General features: G+C 41.6%; 1 long non-coding RNA gene and 1 pseudogene across 1 annotated transcript; both read right to left on the bottom strand.

The window, feature by feature from the left end:
• The window catches only part of LOC124664151, a 34533-nt pseudogene extending 16358 nt beyond the window's left edge, over positions 1-18175 (bottom strand).
• Positions 14568-16642, bottom strand: LOC124659112. The gene is made up of 2 exons (XR_006989450.1): positions 16464-16642; positions 14568-14971 (listed from the first exon to the last, which is right to left on the bottom strand). It is a non-coding gene; the product is annotated as an uncharacterized LOC124659112 (long non-coding RNA).
• Positions 18176-18917: the final 742 nt, after the last annotated feature.

Genomic DNA, 18917 nt, shown 5'->3' with positions numbered 1-18917 from the left:
CACAGCTTTGTAGTCTCCTTCTTGTGTTCATCAATAAGTTCGGACACAATCTTGTGGAAGATGTCCACTTCACGTTCAGCCATCTTCTTGTAGGTGAAGACCTCTTGTTCTAGCTTCTCCATCCTGTCCTCCAAGCTTCCTTCTCCTTTAGGGCCCCGGACATCTTCTATCTGCAACTCTCCATCTACGAGCAGCAATTTCTTGGGATGCATCTTCAACTCGTTCATATACGGGTTGACGACATTCTCAAAGAAGCTGTCCTTCGGAGTTCCCGACGAAGACATGGTGGCTCTAGATCTGAAAACAATATCTGGCAGAAAACAGCTCGAAACAAAACACGATGAGAAGACGATACACGGACCTCGGGGGATCCGGGGGATTATATAACAAAAAAATTCACGACAAAAGGAAAGTACCAGGTCGAACCCGAGTGGGAGAGGGACTCCGAGGAGCCGTCCCCATATGGCGGCGTGGCCAGGGTGGGGCCCGCGCCACCACGTGGGGACGCGCCCTCGTGCGTCTCCTCCGCTCCGATTCGATCTCATAATTTTTCATATTTTCTAAAAATAGCAAAAAAAAATTTCGGAAAGTTAAATGCGGACTTTTTACTACCAAAACTGTTACCTATTCGAAGTCGAACTCTGCAGAACTATCAATTTGATCTTGGATGAAAGTTTTCGGAGTCACCACTCGAATAACATCAACATCTTCATTATAAGAATCTCCAGAAATATAATGCTTGAGTCTTTGTCCATTCACCACTTGTGTGGCATCACCTTTCAGCGAAGCAATTTTTATTGCCCCTGAACAATACACCTCCACAATGACATATGGTCCTTCCCATTTTGAGAGTAATTTCCCTGCAAAAAATCTGAGACGAGACCGATACAATAGGACTTTATCTCCAACATTAAATTCTCTTTTAATAATTCTTCTATCGTGTCATTTCTTAACTTTCTCCTTAAAAAGTTTAGCATTTTCATAAGCTTCTTCTCCACTCATCTAGAGAACTCAATTGTAGCAACCTTTTCTTACCGGCAAGTTTAAAATCTTTATTAAGTTCTCTTACAGCCCAATAAGCTTTGTGCTCTAGCTCTAGGTAAATGACAAGCTTTTCCATAAATCATTTTATAACGAGACATACCCATAGGATTTTTATAAGCAGTTCTATAAGCCCACAACGCTTCCTTCAACTTACTAGCCCAATTTTTTCTAGATTTATTAACAGTCTTTTGCAAGATAGATTTAATTTCTCTATTTGATATATCTACTTGCCCACTAGTTTGAGGATGATAAGCGGAAGCAATCCTATGATTAATACCATATTTAGCAAGAGTTTTTCTAAAACCACCATGAATAAAATGAGAACCTCCATCAGTCATAAGATATCTAGGTACTCCAAACCTAGGAAAAATAACATCTAAAAGCATTCTTAAAGAGGTCTCACCATCAACACTTTTTGTGGGTATGGCTTCCACCCATTTAGTAACATAATCAACAGCAACAAGTATATGAGTGTTACCTTCGAAGAAGGGAAAGGACCCATGAAGTCAAATCCCCAACAATCAAATGGTTCAATAACAAGAGTATAAGTCATAGGCATTTCATTGCGTCTAGAGATATTACCAACTCTTTGACATTCATCACAAGATAAAATAAACTTTCTTGCATCAGAGTTGGCCAATAAAAACCTGACTGTAGAACCTTTTGTGCGGTTCTATCTCCGGCGTGATGTCCTCCATAAACACTACCATGACACTTACTCAATATCTCTTGTTGTTCATATTCGGGGACACATCTTCGCATAATACCATCCACTCCTTTATATAAGTGTGGGTCATCCCAAAAATAATGCCTCAAGTCATAAAAGAATTTCCTCCTTTGCTGAGCTGAAAAGGTTGGAGGCAAGTACTTGGAAACAATAAAGTTAGCATAATCAGCATACCAATGACTATCTCGCGAGCTCACCTTTATTACAGCCAATTTTTCATTTGGAAAACTATCATTAACAGGAACATGATCATAAACAATATTTTCCAATCTAGACAAATTATCAGCAACAGGATTATCAGCACCTTTCCTATCTACAATATGTAAATCAAATTCTTGCAAGAGAAGCACCCATCTAATAAGCCTTGGCTTAGCATCTTTCTTTTCCATAAGGTACCTAATTGCAGCATGATCAATATGAATTGTGACTTTTGAATCAAAAATATAAGGTCTAAACTTGTCACAAGCAAAAACTACACCTAATAATTCTTTTTCAGTTGTAGCATAATTTCTTTGAGCAGCATCAAGAGTTTTACTAGCATAATGAATAACATTCAATTTTTTATCTACTCGCTGTCCAAGAACAGCACCTACAGCAAAATCACTAGCATCACACATAATTTCAAAAGGTAAATTCCAATCGGGAGGTTCAACCACGGGAGCAGCTTGTTAAGGATTTCTTTAGAGTTTCAAAAGCTTCCTTACAATCATCATCAAAAACAAAAGGTACATCTTTTTTAAGAAGATTAGTAAGAGGCTTTGAAATTTTAGAGAAATCTTTAATAAATCTCCTATAAAACCAGCATGACCAAGAATACTACGAATACCTTTAACATCCCTAGGATAAGGCATCTTCTCAATTGTTTCAACTTTAGCTCTATCAACTTCAATACCTCTCTCAGAAATTTTATGTCCCAATACAATTCCTTCATTAACCATAAAGTGACATTTCTCCCAATTAAGAACAAGGTTAGTTTCTTCACATCTCTGCATAACTTTATCAAGGTTTCGCCAACAATTATCAAAAGAATTCCCATAGACAGAAAAATCATCCATGAATACCTCTACAATATTTTCACAAAAGCCATGAAAAATAGCAGACATGCATCTTTGAAAAGTAGCAGGAGCATTACATAAACCAAAAGGCATACGCCTATAAGCATAAGTTCCATAGGGACAAGTGAAGGTGGTTTTCTCTTGATCTTTAGCTGTAACAGCAATTTGTGAAAACCCAGAATAACCATCAAGAAAACAGAAATGAGTATTTTTAGATAACCTTTCTATCATTTGATCAATAAAAGGTAAAGGGTAATGATCTTTCTTAGTAACTTTATTAACTTTTCAAAAATCAATGCACATTCTGTACCCTACAACTACTCTTTGAAGGATGAGCTCATCATTATCATTAGGTACAACAGTTATTCCTCCTTTCTTAGGAACACAATGCACAGGACTAACCCATCTACTATCAGCAATAGGATATATAATACCGGCTTCAAGAAGTTTCAATACCTCATTCCTTACCACATCCTTCATCTTAGGAATTAGACGACGCTGATGTTCAACAACAGGCGTTGCATCATCTTCCATGTTGATGGCATGTTGGCAAATGGAGGGAGAAATCCCCTTCAAGTCATCAAGAGTGTAGCCAATAGCTCCTAGGTGTTTCTTCAATATTTCCAATAATCTTTCTTCCTCAAAATCTGAAAGCTTAGCACCAATAATAACAGGATATGTTTTCTTATCATCAATATAAGCATACTTAAGATTATCAGGCAACGGTTTCAAATCAAAAACAGGATCTTCCTTTGGCGGTGGTGTTGTACCTAGATCTTCAACCGGTAAATCATGTTTAAGAATAGGTTGACGAAGGAAAATTTCATCAAGCTCATTCCTTTCTTCCCTAAAGACTTCACTCTCATGATCCTCCAAATGTTGTTGCAAAGGATTATTAGGAGCAAGAGCAAGAGATGCAAGTTGTTCAACTCTAAAATCATCATTAGGCAATTCAGCTTCATAAGGAACTTTGGCAAATTTAGAGAAATTAAACTCATAAGATTCACCAGCAAATTTAGTCACAATTTTCTCTTTCTTGCAATCTATAATAGCTCCACAAGTATTTAGAAAAGGTCTACCAAAAATGATAGGACAAGTCTTACTAGTAGCAGAACCAAGTACCAAAAAGTCAGCAGGATATTTAATCTTACCACATAGAACTTCCACATCTCGAACAATACCAATAGGAGAGATAGTTTCTTTATTAGCTAGCCGAATAACCACATCAATATCTTCAAGTTCACAAGAAGCAATTTCATGCATGATTTCCCTGTAAAGCTCATAAGGAATGGCACTAGTACTTGCACCAATATCGCATAAACCATAATAACAATGATCACCAATTCTAACAGAGAGCATAGGAACACTGGCTTTCCTAGACTTACTAGGATGTGCAACAATATTTGAAGCATCTTCACAGAAAATGATGTGACCATCTTCTACATTTTCAGTCACAAGGTCTTTAACTATTGCAACATCATGTTCAACATTTATTTGCTCCTCAGGTTCTATAGGTTTCTTTGCACTTTTGTTAACCACACTAGTTATAACAGAATACTCCTTCATTTTAGCAGGAAAATGAATTTTTTCAATATAAGCTTCAGGAAGAATTTGATCAACAGTTTTAACTTCAATACATTTACCTATAGGTGAATCAGTTTTATCTTTGTAAGGTTCATGATACTTATTAAAACTCTTCCTAGGCAATTCAAAATGAGAGGCAAAAGCTTTATAAAAATTTGCAACAACTTGAGAGTCAAGACCATAAGTAGCACTCATATTTCGAAATTTATCAGTATCCATAAAATTTTCAATGCATTCATAATCATAATTTATACCTGACTCTCTACCTTTGTCGTTCTCCCATCCTTCAGTATTCTCCTGAATCCGATCAAGAAGGTCCCATTTAAACTCTTCTTTGTTGCGTGTGAATGATCCAGAACAAGCAGTATCCAGCAAGGTTTTATCTTGAAAAGAAAGTCTTGCATAGAAATTATCAATGATGATATTACCAGGAAGCTCATGAATGGGGCATTTGAGCATTAAAGACTTCAATCTCCCCCATGCTTGGGCAATACTCTCGCCATCATGAGGCCAGAAATTATATATGCGGTTTCGGTCTTTGTGAATTTCACTTGGAGGATAGAATTTAGAATAAAATAGAGGCACAATATCCTTCCAATCAAGAGAATTCCCATTTTTCAGCAATTTATACCAATGCGCCGCTTTACCAGACAGCGATATAGAGAATAGTTTCTTCCTAACTTCATCCATAGAAATACCTGCACACTTGAATAACCCGCATAATTCATGTAAAAACAGTTTATGATCTCCAGGATGGACAGTTCCATCCCCTTCATAGCGGTTATCCACAACGCATTCAATAATTTTCATAGGTATTTTATATGGAATCTATTTCTCACCTGGCACCTCATCCACTACCTTTGCAGTAGTAGTAGCTTTTCCAAATAGGAATTCAAGAGAAGATCTCTCCATAATGAATTATAGCAGCAGGCGGAAATAAAAACAGCACGTTGATACGTCTCAAACGTATCTATAATTTCTTATGTTCCATGCTAGTTTTATGAAAATACTCACATGTTTTATATAGACTTTATATTATTTTGATGCATTTTCCGGTACTAACCTATTAACAAGATGCCGAAGCGCTAGTTCCTGTTTTCTGCTATTTTTGGTTTCAGAAATCCTACACAGGAAATATTCTCGGAATTGGACGAAACAAAAGCCCACGGTCTTATTTTCCACGAAGCCTTCCAGAACACCGAAGAGGAGACGAAGAGGGGCCACGAGGCGGCCACACCATAGGGGGCGCGGCCCCACCCCTGGCCGCGCCGCCATATGGGGTGGTCCCCTCGAGCGTCCCCCGACTCTGCCCCTTCGCCTATACAATCCTTCCGTCGCGAAAACCCTAGTACCGAGAGCCACGATACGAGAAAAGTTACTGAGACGTCGCCGCCATCAACCCATCTCGGGGGGTTCTGAAGATCGCCTCCGGCACCCTGCCGGAGAGGGGAATCATCACCGGAGGGCTCTACATCACCATGCCCGCCTCCGGACTGATGCGTGAGTAGTTCATCCTTGGACTATGGGTCCATAGAAGTAGCTAGATGGTTGTCTTCTCCTCTTGTGCTATCATGTTTAGATCTTGTGAGCTGCCTATCATGATCAAGATCATCTTATTGTAATGCTACATGTTGTGTTTGTTGGGATCCGATAAATATGGAATACTATGTCAAGTTGATTATCGATCTATCATATATGTGTTGTTTATGATCTTGCATGCTCTCCGTTGCTAGTAGAGGCTCTGGCCAAGTTGATACTTGTGACTCCAAGAGGGGGTATTTATGCTCGATAGTGGGTTCATGTCTCCATTGAATCTGGGGGAGTGACAGCAACCCCTAAGGTTACGGATGTGATGTTGCCACTAGGGATAAAACATCAATGCTTTGTCTAAGGATATTTGTATTGTTTACATTACGCACAGTACTTAATGCAATTGTCTGTTGTTTGCAACTTAATACTGGAAGGGGTGCGGATGCTAACCCGAAGGTGGACTTTTTACGCATAGATGCATGCTGGATAGCGGTCTATGTTCTTTGTCGTAATGCCCTAAGTAAATCTCATAGTAGTCATCATGATATGTATGTGCATTGTTATGCCCTCTCTATTTGTCAATTGCCCAACTGTAATTTGTTCACCCAACATGTTATTTATCTTATTGGAAAGACACCACTAGTGAACTGTGGACCCCGGTCCATTCTTTTACATCTGAAATACAACCTACTGCAATCATTGTTCTCTGTTGTTCTATGCAAACAAATATCATTCTCCACACCATACGTTTAATCCTTTGTTTACATCAAGGCGGTGAGATTGACAACCTCACCGTTAAGTTGGGGCAAAGTATTTTGATTGTGTTGTGCAGGTTCCACGTTGGCGCCGGAATCCCTGGTGTTGCGCCGCACTACACTCCTTCACCAACAACCTTCACGTGGCCTTCATCTCCTACTGGTTCGATAAACCTTGGTTTCTTACTGAGGGAAAACTTGCTGCTGTGCGCATCACACCTTCCTCTTGGGGTTTCCAACGGACGTGTGCATCACGCGCCATCACACGTCCAGTAAAAGTTTTCCTTACCAATTCCACTTACCAATAGCGCTTCACTCCCCGGCAACGGTGCCAGAAAATAGTCTTGATGACCCACAAGTATAGGGGGTGTATCGTAGTACTTTCGATAAATAAGAGTGTCGAACCCAACAAGGAGCAGAAGGTGTTGACAACAGTTTCGATGAAGGATTCACTGTAAATGCTCACAGACAAGTTTTCAGGGGGTTTTGATATAGCAGATAAATAAAATACAAGTAAGTAAAATGCGAGAATAATAATTGCAGCAAGTGGCCCAATCCTTTTTAGCACAAAGGACAAGCCGGTTTGTTTACTTATGATGACCAAACGTTCTTGAGAATACACGGGAATTTAGTCTAGTGCTTTCGTTTCATATAGTTGATTAATCTTCATTGTTTTGATAAGTGTTGTGTGGGTGAACCTATGCTAATGCACCGCCCTTCCTAGGACTAATACATACTTGTGATTAAACCCCTTGCAAACATCCGCAAATACAAGAAAGTAATTAAGATAAATCTAACCACAGCCTTAAACTCTGAGATCCTGCTATCCCTCATGCATCGATATACCAACGGGGGTTTAGGTTGTTGTCACTCCGGCAACCCCACAATTAGCAAACGAATACAAGATGCATTCCCCTAGGCCCATAAAGGTGAAGTATCATGTAGTCGACGTTCATATGACACCACTAGAAGAATAACACCACAACTTAAATATCAAACCATTAAATATTACTCAACATAGTTCACTACTAACATTTAGACTTCACCCATGTCCTCAAGAACTAAACGAACTACTCACAAGACATCATATGGAACATGATCAGAGGTGATATGATGATGGATAACAATCTGAACATAAACCTTAATTCAACGGTTTCACTCAATAGCATCAATAACAAGGAGTAATCAACACCGGGAGAGTTTCCCTATGAAATAATCAAGATTCAACCCTACATGTTACAGCGGAGACGAGGTGCAGCGGTGGAGATGACGGTGTCGGTGGTGGAGATGATGATGATGATCCCAATGAAGTCCAGCTCGATGACGGTGACGATGGCGACGATTTCCCCCTCCGGGAGGGAGTTTCCCCGGCAGATTTCTGCCTGCCGGAGAGCTCTTTTCTCTCCGGTGTTTTCCGCCCCGCAGAGGTGGCTATGACTATCCTCGATGTTCTATCGCACCTTAGGGTTTCTGCGAGATGAAGTACGTGAAAGGGCGATGGCCGAGGGGGGTCGTGGGCCCCCATCCCCACATGGCGGCGCGCCAGCCCTGGTGACCGCGCCGGCCTATGGGGAGGGCCCATGGCGGCCCGGCCTCCCCTTTTGGCTGGCTCCGTCATCTGAGAAAATAGGAGCTTCGGTATATTTTCCGTCAATTGTTGATCTTCAGAAATATTGTATCCTGACGGTGCTTTTTCCAGCAGAATTCTGACTCCAGTGAGTAATTCTCCAATAATCATGAAACATGCAAAATAGGTGAAATAACATAAGTATCATCTCTAAATATGAAATATATCAATGAATAACAGTAAATTATGATATAAAATAGTGATGCAAAATGGACGTATCAGCAGCCACCAGGTCCAGGCCTGCCTGGTCCAGATCTGGCCCGCAAGCCAGTCGTGGTTGCCGGCGCCGCCGCACTGCCGCCTGGCACCTGCATCCACCCAGCACCCGCATGTGGCATCACTTCGCGACCGCCAATTCCTCCGTCCGCCAGCACGCGCGTCCTTCGTTGAAGCACCAGCATCTCCCACCGTGGCCCGCACCGCGTGGAGCCGCCGCCCCGATGCTGCCGACAGATCTAGGCCCGCCTAGCCCAGATCCAGCCCGCTGCGCGCTCTGCAAATCCAGCCGCGAGGACGCCCATGACTCTGGTCGGCGAGCCGCCTGCCCACCACCAGCACCACCTCAGCTCCCCGAGCCGCACGCCCGATGGCCAGCGCTGGCCACCACCGGCGCCCGACCGCCGGGGAAGAACACCTCCAGAGCTACGCCACCGCCGTCGACTCCCGCTAGGAAGAAGTCACCGCCGCCGAGCCCCGCCGCCTCCAGCACGAGGAACCGCCTCGCCGCGGCACGCCAGCCCACCGCGCGAGGAGACGCCGGTTCGTCGCCTTGGTCCGCCTACGTCAGGATGGGAACGCCCCGCACCTCCATCTCATGACCAAGGACGGGAGATCCGCCGCCGCCAGCACCGCACGGGTTTTGCCCGGCGGCTAGCGCCGACGCGGCGGAGGAAAGGGGCTAGGGGGCTTGGGGCTAGGGTTTGTGAGGTCCCGCCCGTCGCCTGCGGGGGCGACAGGACGGGGACGTTTTTCCGGAAGATTTTCCAATAATGGCCATCGGTCGATTTGGTACTTACGGCATGTTTTTTGCTGGCTGCAGATTATATTCGTCACCATTAGCAGACACAATCATAAACTCATTTGCACGCTCGTACCCAGAAGGAATATTGATCTGGAAACCGCAGTGTAAACCAAAGCATGATTACAGAACACAAATAATTAGCTAAATAGTAAACAAACATTGTTAATAGATAGTGCTGCGGGAGGGTTTTTAAAACACATCAGTTCTCACAACTAGGGAACTTATATTACTTCCCATCAAACCTATCTTATATAATAACACATCCCTATGTACGAACCAGATTTGTTTCAAAATAATTAATTACTGGTGACGCCTAGATACCACCGGTTTTCCTTCAGCCCACTTCAGTGAAATGAACATGCTACTCAGGTGCTGAAGGAACTAACAGAATCCATTGGAAATTTATACTACCTCCGTTTCAAATTGTAAGACGATAGAGGAAGTATTTAGATCCACTTTCTGGAAACAAATATACTACTAAAGAGTAGGGACATGCAGCAGTTGCTTGCTGGAAGTTCTTCATGAATGGTACAAATTGTGCGACGCTGTTCTACAGTACAAGAATCGCAGTCAAACATTCACATGTCTTGACTTGCACCAAAACAACAGAAGTACCGAGGTTTCGGCCTTTGGGGAGTTATAAGGATATGTAGAGAGGTCAAATATATAAATATTGAACCATACGTAAAAATTACTCCACGTCGCACCAGATTTGAAGCTGGTTCAGCCTGTCTGCTGGATTATTCATTGCACATTGTGGTGCAGTTTTGCCATACTTGATTTGCTTTCAACATGTCATTATTTTACAAATGCATGGTCCACAGTGGATCTATCATAGTGGGATACATCATAGGACCCATCATCAGAGTGATTTTGGATAAGCCATCCTACACACTTGCTATTGTACAGGCCTTCCACTTTACGTGCTGGCCAATATAATGTTAGCTTTTTATACAAATTTAATGCAGATAAACTATATGAGCATACTGGCTCGATACACATAAGCTCTCCACAGCAGGTTTGTATGTTTATTCCAATTGTGTTTTAATATCACTGATCCTCAACAACAGTTAACTGGAACTTTATCTTTGAAAGTTCCCTCACGATATATCACTCTTCTGCAAGGCTAGTAACAACACATTCTATACAAACTATGAGGGTCATAAGTTAAAGCCAGTATAAAGTTTAAAGTAGCAACATGTAATAACACTTAGGATCACCACGCAGGTGGCTTTGGACCTGACATTAGCCTATGTTGATTTAGCATTCCACGGTTCCTATTTTCTGAACTAATTTGATTTGTAGGTATACTGTTCCTGTTCTGAATTTAGGAATATGCTGACCTCTGATTCACATGTAAACTGGTGCGTTTCAGCTGTTTTAGATACACGTAGAACCAACAAAAAATTAGAACAAAAAGACACAGGTAAGAAAAGGCTACAGTGAAAATGGAAGAGCATGTTAACAATTTCAGTACTAACCGCAGGTAATTTTTGCTTGATTGTTAGCATAAAGCTTGACAACATCACCCTACAATAGGAAACAAGAAGGTTTCAAAACAAAACCAAACATTTTAACAATCAAAGTAATAGTACCAACTAGCAAATCATTTCCCAGAGAGAAATTTAACGATGTAGCAGATCTCATCCATATAACATTACACTAACATCGTAGAATGTTGATTTCAATATTTCATCATTTGAAGAAAAATCTTATATAAGAAAAAACACAGGTTGGATTTTGTCTCAAACTGACTGGACTGTCTGGACATTCTGAATCTCTACAAATATGTACGAAAATAAAGAAGAGTGTTTATATTATTTAATGGAAAATATATAGTTATCTAGTATCCGATATAAGATCTAAGATATCAGAAAAGGGAAATGATAATTAATCATTAAAAAACCTATGGTGTGCCATTTCAAAAGGAATACAAAAATACATAGCCCCAGGATTCCCCAAAGTGTTAGAAAAATACAGCAGTATACCATAAAGGTCAGCACATGGAAAACTTATTACCTTTTTTCTGTAGTCTAGGGGTTGGACTTCAACGACTAGTAAAGTGTCCACATCATCGGCAGTAACCAAATAGTTAGGTTGCCATGCTCCTATGCCAATAATAAATTAACCCGGACTTAGTTGTGACATCATGATATGAGTAACAACGGCACAAACCTTAAACTCATTTATTATGCATCACACACAAAAAAATAGTACCTTCTTTGAATATTACAGAGCCATCTTCTAAATGCCGCACCCACTGAACATGCAAAAAGAATTGCAAACTGAAAATCTGAACTAAACAGATATACTGTGGTAGAAAAGTATTTTTTTAATATGTATCTACAAGAACTATCAAGCACACCTTAAAATGACAGCTTGTTGTTCCATCAATGGAGTATCCACATGCTTGTAGTTCTCGCCCAGGAAAAGCTTCACCCGTAATTCGAAGACCTTGTATGCCTGGCAATGGATCATCCTCTGCAGCTGCATATTCACAAAATGGCCTCTACTTTGAGATTAAATTAAATGTAAAAAAATATGATTGTAGGAACTTAACCCCATATTAACTACCGTCAGAGAAAGGGGAACCAGGCTCCTCGGGAACAGTAGGAAGATAGGGATATGAAGGATTTGCTTCCTCGAGGGCAGATACTGATTTAGGTGAGTCTCCAGGACCCCATTGAGCAGAAGTTTCTCGCACATGTTGGGCTTCAACTCCCACAGAACCATCCAATACATCGCTTCTAGTAAGGCCCTTGAATGGTGGGTTTTGGCTCCGGGTATCGAAATCAAATTAGACAGTATGAGAATCATGTTGAGATGCTTGAGTAGAAATGTCGTTCCTAAATTGGTTGCTGCAAACATGAAGTCATAGTAATGTTTAGTACTCTAGTTATGCCTAAATAAGTAAATATAATATGAACACTTACAGACTAACAGACATAGTTTGCTAATCCGATTCCATGGCAACAGTTTAAGTATACCAAAATAATGAAACGGTGATAGAAATGAGAAAGCAAAATGTGCAACATTCATGAAGTTAACGTTTATAAGTTATCCAAGAAATTGAAACAATTACGAGATGGCCCTTCCAAACTAGAGTATCTTAAAAAAAGGGTTCTTTTGTGGTACCCTCAAATGAATGACAACCATTAATTTTCGTCCATCTGATGGTTCAAATAGTATCATACCACAGCCCAAAACTTGAGAGGTATGTTACATACCTGTGGGAATTTTCGCACATCAGTAAAAAAAAGTAGGCGGGCCGGCCCAATAGACGGGCCCAACTGAGTAGACTGGTTTAGCCCCATGATCTGCCGTCCACACCGCGTGGGAATTCCTCGTTTCCTCCTCAGCGTTGCTGCGAGAGGTTCCGCCGCCGCCGCCCTCTGCATTACCCAACTCCGGCATCACCATCCCAGATGGAGAGGAACACGACGTGGCGCAGCGACTCCTCGGCCGTCTTCCCCACCTTCTCGGCCGCCTTCCTCACCATCGCCGGTGAGGATCTCGGTCTCCCCGTCCCCATCCCCAACTCCACTGTCTGCGTCGCGGCCGGCGTCCCGGTTGTCCTCGCCATGGACGAGGCCGACTGCTTCTGCGTCCTGTCCTTGACGGACTTGGCGCTGGCGGCGCCCTCCGACACGGCATGCGCCGCCCGCGAGCCAACCCTGCTGATGTACTTCCTACCCCCGTCCGAGCTCCCTTTTGTTAGTTTGAGTAATTGACATATTGTATTCTCGTTACATTCTTGGTTTTAGCTCTTCATACATTTTGAAGGCACAAGTTTATGAAATTAGCATATGTGCAAGATCAGAACCCTTATTGGATAGAAGTTAGTGCGACCATACAATGGGGTTCGATAATGAATGTAATCTGAATATACAATCTCTTCCTGGTGAATATTTTTGCCCTGTTTGCCGGACACTCATATACTTCAACGAGGCTTTGCAAACTCAGTGCACACATTTCTACTGTAAATCTTGCTTGACTTATGTAGCAGCAATAACGCAAGCCTGCCCTTATGATGGCTACTTGGTGACAGAAGCCGATTCCAAGGTATTTGATTGCTTCTTAATGCAATGATTTGTGCTTAATAAGTGAAGTTAAGTATATTTGGAATTAGTACCCTCATTGTTACAACCTGCTTTCCAATATGCAACCTCTGGTTGATTCAAATAAATTGCTTGATGAGACAATTCGTAAAGTTGCAGTACAATGTTTGTATAACAAGAGTGGTTACCAGTGGCAAGGAAATCTATCTGAATCCATCATACATGGTACTGCTTCTGCCTATGGGAACTCCCCTGTTGTTTGTAACCACTGTGGTACTTAGATTGTACATCGTCAAGTGCAAGACCATGCTCAGCTTTGTCCTGTAAGTCCAACATGTCTTAAGTGATTTGCTCTATCAGGCTAGAACCATAACTCTGTGCATTAATCCTTTTGTACCTTTGCATGTATTTTTAGAGTGTACCGCCTTTTTAGTGTGTCATTTACACATGTTCAAAACCTGTCTAGGAACATGCATCAGTACTGCATTGTATATACTCCTATCCCAGCCGCATAATACTGTAAATCCATAGTGCATAGTGCACTAGAGTGGCATGCTTTGTATTTGTCAGTTAATGCTGCTACTCTGCTAGTTGTATGTTTAAGTTCAGTTTCTTCATCAGTTAGCAGAGCTGCCAAGTGGACAATTATGAGGTGCTCCATATCATGGTGAGGCGGCAACGTGCTGCGGGGAGGCCGGCTACGAGCTGCACGCGGCTGGCAATGATCTTCTGGAGGGCGACAACGAGCTGCGGGGCGACGCTGGGAAGGATGGAGTTCCACACCAAGCTGAGCATCGAGGGTCTTCCAGAGGAGGCATGATTGGAATTTGCTATGCTTCTCTCCAATGTTTACTTCATTTTATAATGTTTCGGACTAGCTATTTTTTTATCAAGTTTGGTACTACTAGTGTTTACTTCTGTTTGATTGAGAAATCTTGCAACTAAGTTAGTTATCTTTGATTCAGAGTACTCTTTATCTTACTTTGAAAATAGTTCAATTGCACACCGAAACTCCTCATGACTTGGCTCTGGTGTGTGGTTTTTGCTGGAATGGCACATGCAAGCAACTCAATTCTGAGTTGCGCACACATCCAAAATAAATTGTTGCTACCTGAATCTTCATTCTGCCCAATTACAGATAATACAAAATACAAGCTTCCAGCCGGTCAGAAAAGTCGTTTATCTTCATGTGTCCGCATATTTAATATAGCCATCATATAGGTGAAGTTTCAGAACTAGCCATTGTTGTACATAAACCTGTTAGTTGTATGCTAAAATGGATTGCATGCAAACGAAACACTTTGGCACCATGTAATATGGTGCACGTCAGCTGCGCTAGCCCTAACGGGTCAAAATAGACCAAAGACATGAAGCAATCACACTCTAGACTACAAACACAAGCTCGTGGCAGGCCTCCAGCAGATCGTCAGTGACCTCCGAGCAGCTCGTTGTCGCCCTCCAGACGATCGTGGCCGGCCGCGCGTACCTCATCGCTGGTCTCACCACAGGTCGTTGCTGCCTCAGCATGATATGGAGCACCTTACAATTGTCCACTTGATAGCTCTGCTAACTGATGAAGAAACTGAAGTTAAACATACAACTGAGAGGGTAGCAGATTTAACTGACAAATACAAAGCATATCATTCATAGTGCACTATGCACTATGGATTTGCAGTATTATGCGCTTGGGATAGGAGTATATACATTGCCGTACCGATGCATGTTCCTAAACAGGTGTTGAACATGTGTAAATGACACACTAAAAATGCAGTTCACTCTAAAAATACGGTGTTGAATGACCAGGAACTGCAGGCCACTCCGCTATGTCGACACCTTCACTGATGGGGCAGCCATGGAGCCTCGGCCTGGCGTTGACATGTCCCCATCTGTGACGAAGATAATGCCACTGCAAATAACAACATAGTTATTTTTTAAATAATAGCATAGTTATTTTTGTCAAATTTCACTAATCATGCATAAGACTATAGCTTGAGCCATCAGAGGGACGCACTAAGTCAGGCAGGAGAGCAAAAAATAGATATGGCCAGCTTTGGTATAGAATGACAAATAACAGATCAATTACTCGTGGTACATAGCTATAACAGTCAGGCACAATTTGGTGGTACATGATTCAGGAACAATAAATGAGCTTCTGTTTTATCATCTTGTAAGTTACAGTAATAATCATCTTGTAAGTTACAGTAATAATACTCCAATTTCTCAGATGGAGATGTATAAAAACACATACTACAGGTTTCTGCGTGACTAGTATACTACTGTACTGGATTTATATGGTATCATACTGTAGTATAACAAATAAATTTACATGCAATCCTACAAATCATCTCATACAAGTCTACTGTCATCCAGTCAGGTGGGGTCTCTGATTCATTTGTGCTGTTCTATCAGATATAATCATATAAATCAACTAACTATTATGGAATTCTATCAGCAAGTCCACCAAGAAAGGCACTATCAGGAAGTTGCATCTTTTGACTTGCACACCTCTCTTGCAAGCTTTTGTTAAAGGAGAGCAGCTCGTGCATGGATTTTTTTACCTCTCATCCGTTTGTAACCCTGTTAGCCTAACTAAAACCAATACTGGACCAGAACACTGAAGGAATACTATGAAAATACAAATTCAGTTGAAGAAGCAAATTTAGACTCTTCATTTACTGATTTTGGCAACAGACGCATCTGACCATACAAACAGATCGCTCGTTCGGTTTCTATATACACCTCCTTTGGTCCGACAGTTGAAATGTTCATTGGAGATGGTGCTTCTCTTTGTCAGACCTTTTAATAAGCCATCATAGATAGAATGTGTAGTATAGTATATGTCAGTTCATTGCGATCCGGCCTTGACCGCCTGATCTCTCTCAATTTCTTTGTAGCTAGGATTATTTAACAAAGGAGGCCAAATTTTCTAGGGATATAATGTTTGTACTCTGGATTTTCGTTCTGAAGACAAATATGGAGTACATGAAGGACTACAGATGGTGTTGGAGTAACTAGCTCAGAGCAATAGATGCATTCTCGTAGGATCCTTCGGGTAGACATACCTGGCGGCGTCTCTGGATGTTGCGATGATGTAGAACTGGTGGTGGTCTCGACGTGGTGGTGGTCTTGACGTGGTGGAGTTGTAGACGTGGTGGCGGCATAGCTCACCGGTGATGAGGACTAGCCCGATCCACCGGCGGCGGCGGTCGCCCGCGATGGAGGACAGGGACGACCTCGTGGCGGCGGCGGTCGCCCGCGATGGAGGACAGGGCCGACCTCGTGGCGGCGTCGCTCGCCGGCGATACAGGATCAGGCCGATCCTTCGACGCAGACGAGGTGTCGGTGCCGGCGGCGGTCGCCCTCAAACCAGAGACGCGGGGTGTCGCCTGTCGCACGTTCCTCACGAATCGCGATAGAGCTTAGCTCTGGACCTAAACTCTGTTATCCAATTGTTGGGCCGGGCCAAATACTGCTAGTTTTAATATTTTTTCCTATTATCAACGTCTTACTGGGTTGTTGGGCCTAATCTAAACCGGTTAATCCTGACCTCTCCTCAAATCATACCTCTCTCCTCCCTATGAGTGGTAAAAAGTACTGTAAAAGATGCCTAAAAAATATATCAAAACGCCATTGATAAAAAAAATCAGCAGTGTTTATGTCTGTTTTTTTTATCCAGCCTTTTAAATTTTTCATTTTGCTATTTTGCTTTTCCTTCATGATTGCTTATCCTAAAGTCGTGAATAGCCAGCCAATTTACTGAGCTGATGCTGATTCTTAGCCCTCGCCTTGTTTCTTTCTGTCATTCTTTTATGTCCCTTTTTGGCTTCTTTGCCCCCTTTGGGGTCCTCCAAATTTATAGCCACAAAAAATGGCTAACTTAAGCATGCAAAATAACACAGTTAAAGAGCAAAAGGTAACTTAGGAAGGTAAACTGTTAAGCTCCAAAAGGATATGCACTACCTGCTTGAAAGAGATGTCCTTTCTCTATAATCATGATCAATATTTCTTGCAGGAACCTCACTTGAAATTACTATTTTTCTCGATAAAAGAGCATAGCCCCAGCCTCTGCATCAATAGATGCACACGGCTTGTTTTATTAAAAACGAAGTATCAAGTCACAACATATCCAAAATCACTTATTACAATCACGGAAAAGTTAGGGTCGATACATGAATCAACCAGCTGAAGATATGGCAAATAGAAAAGCTATGCATTTGCAATCCTATTAAGATACCGCCACCCGGTAACCTCACTTGGAATTACTAGACCGTTTTTGTTTGCTAATACACTCCAAGCACATCTACCTTGAACAGGGGGAGACATTGGAGATTGTACATGGGGATATGGTGCCTGGGACACGATATCAAGACTGTTTTTGCTCTGGGAAAATAAAGAGTTAGAGAACGTATTTGTCGCAAGAGTAATCAAAAAAGTATAGAGCTATAGCAAAGTCACCAATGCTTTTCCAAGAGGATCTTTAGGTGACTGTACAGGATGACTGGTCTTATTTGGCAATCCAGTTTGCCATGGGGAAATCTGGTACTGTGACTCCTGAACTTTCTCCTGCAACACCCAAGTTTGCACAAAAGGCAACTTCAAAGTTCCGTAAAAAAGTATCAGTAGTAAGCTCTGCAACCATGTAGCAGATCTAATCCATCTAACATTACACGAACATCGCATCTTGTTGATTTCAATATTTCATCATTTGAAGAAAGAAATTTAAGAAAAAAACACAGGTTGGATTTTATCTCAAACTGACTGGACTGTCAGACATTCTTGGATCTCAACCACTGTTCAAAAAATCATCCGATTCAACTATTAATCGGCTGATTAGTCGCTACTCGGTGGTCACCGATTAGCCGATAAACATATTTATCGGCCTATTAACTCATTTATCGCCGGATTAATCGGCCGATTTGCCTATTAATCGCTAATCGCCAGCCGAATGAGTTGACACCGATAAGCGATTTCCTCAGCATTGATCTCAACAAATATGACGATGGTGGAACTCAATCAGGATGTCTTTTAATTATATATTAGAATATAATACATAAATAAAAATTGTACATAAAAAATATTAAGATATTCCTATATTAATGTCCATATACATGAAAAATAATAGTTTACATACTTAAGAATTAATGTTTACTCATAAATGTAAAGTTGATATTTGAAATAAAATGTCTCCATATTTGTAGAAAATGTTCGCGCTCGTATCTATGTAAAAGGGGATTAAAATTTATTTATTTATTGCATAAAAAGTGAAAAACGAATTGAGAAATAAAATAATAAAAAGGAAAAAAAAAAATAGAATGCAGTGCTATCGTCAATGCATGGTTTCGAGGCGAGTCGGGGTGCGCGGACGTCTTCCCGGATTGAGCATGATAAGACGGGAAATACTTTTGTACACCCACGCAGAACATCGCAAGTCGGTAAGAAAAACAACGCACCCATCGGCCCGGATTGAGCGAGACAAGACTCTGCGAGGTGAAGCGTTATTTAGGCTAGGGAGCAAA

Source organism: Lolium rigidum, chromosome 6 (genome assembly GCF_022539505.1).
Source record: "Lolium rigidum isolate FL_2022 chromosome 6, APGP_CSIRO_Lrig_0.1, whole genome shotgun sequence".
Classification (NCBI taxonomy): domain Eukaryota; kingdom Viridiplantae; phylum Streptophyta; class Magnoliopsida; order Poales; family Poaceae; genus Lolium; species Lolium rigidum.
Note: the sequence above shows the minus strand (reverse complement) of the source record. Positions and strands in the feature narration are given on the sequence as shown.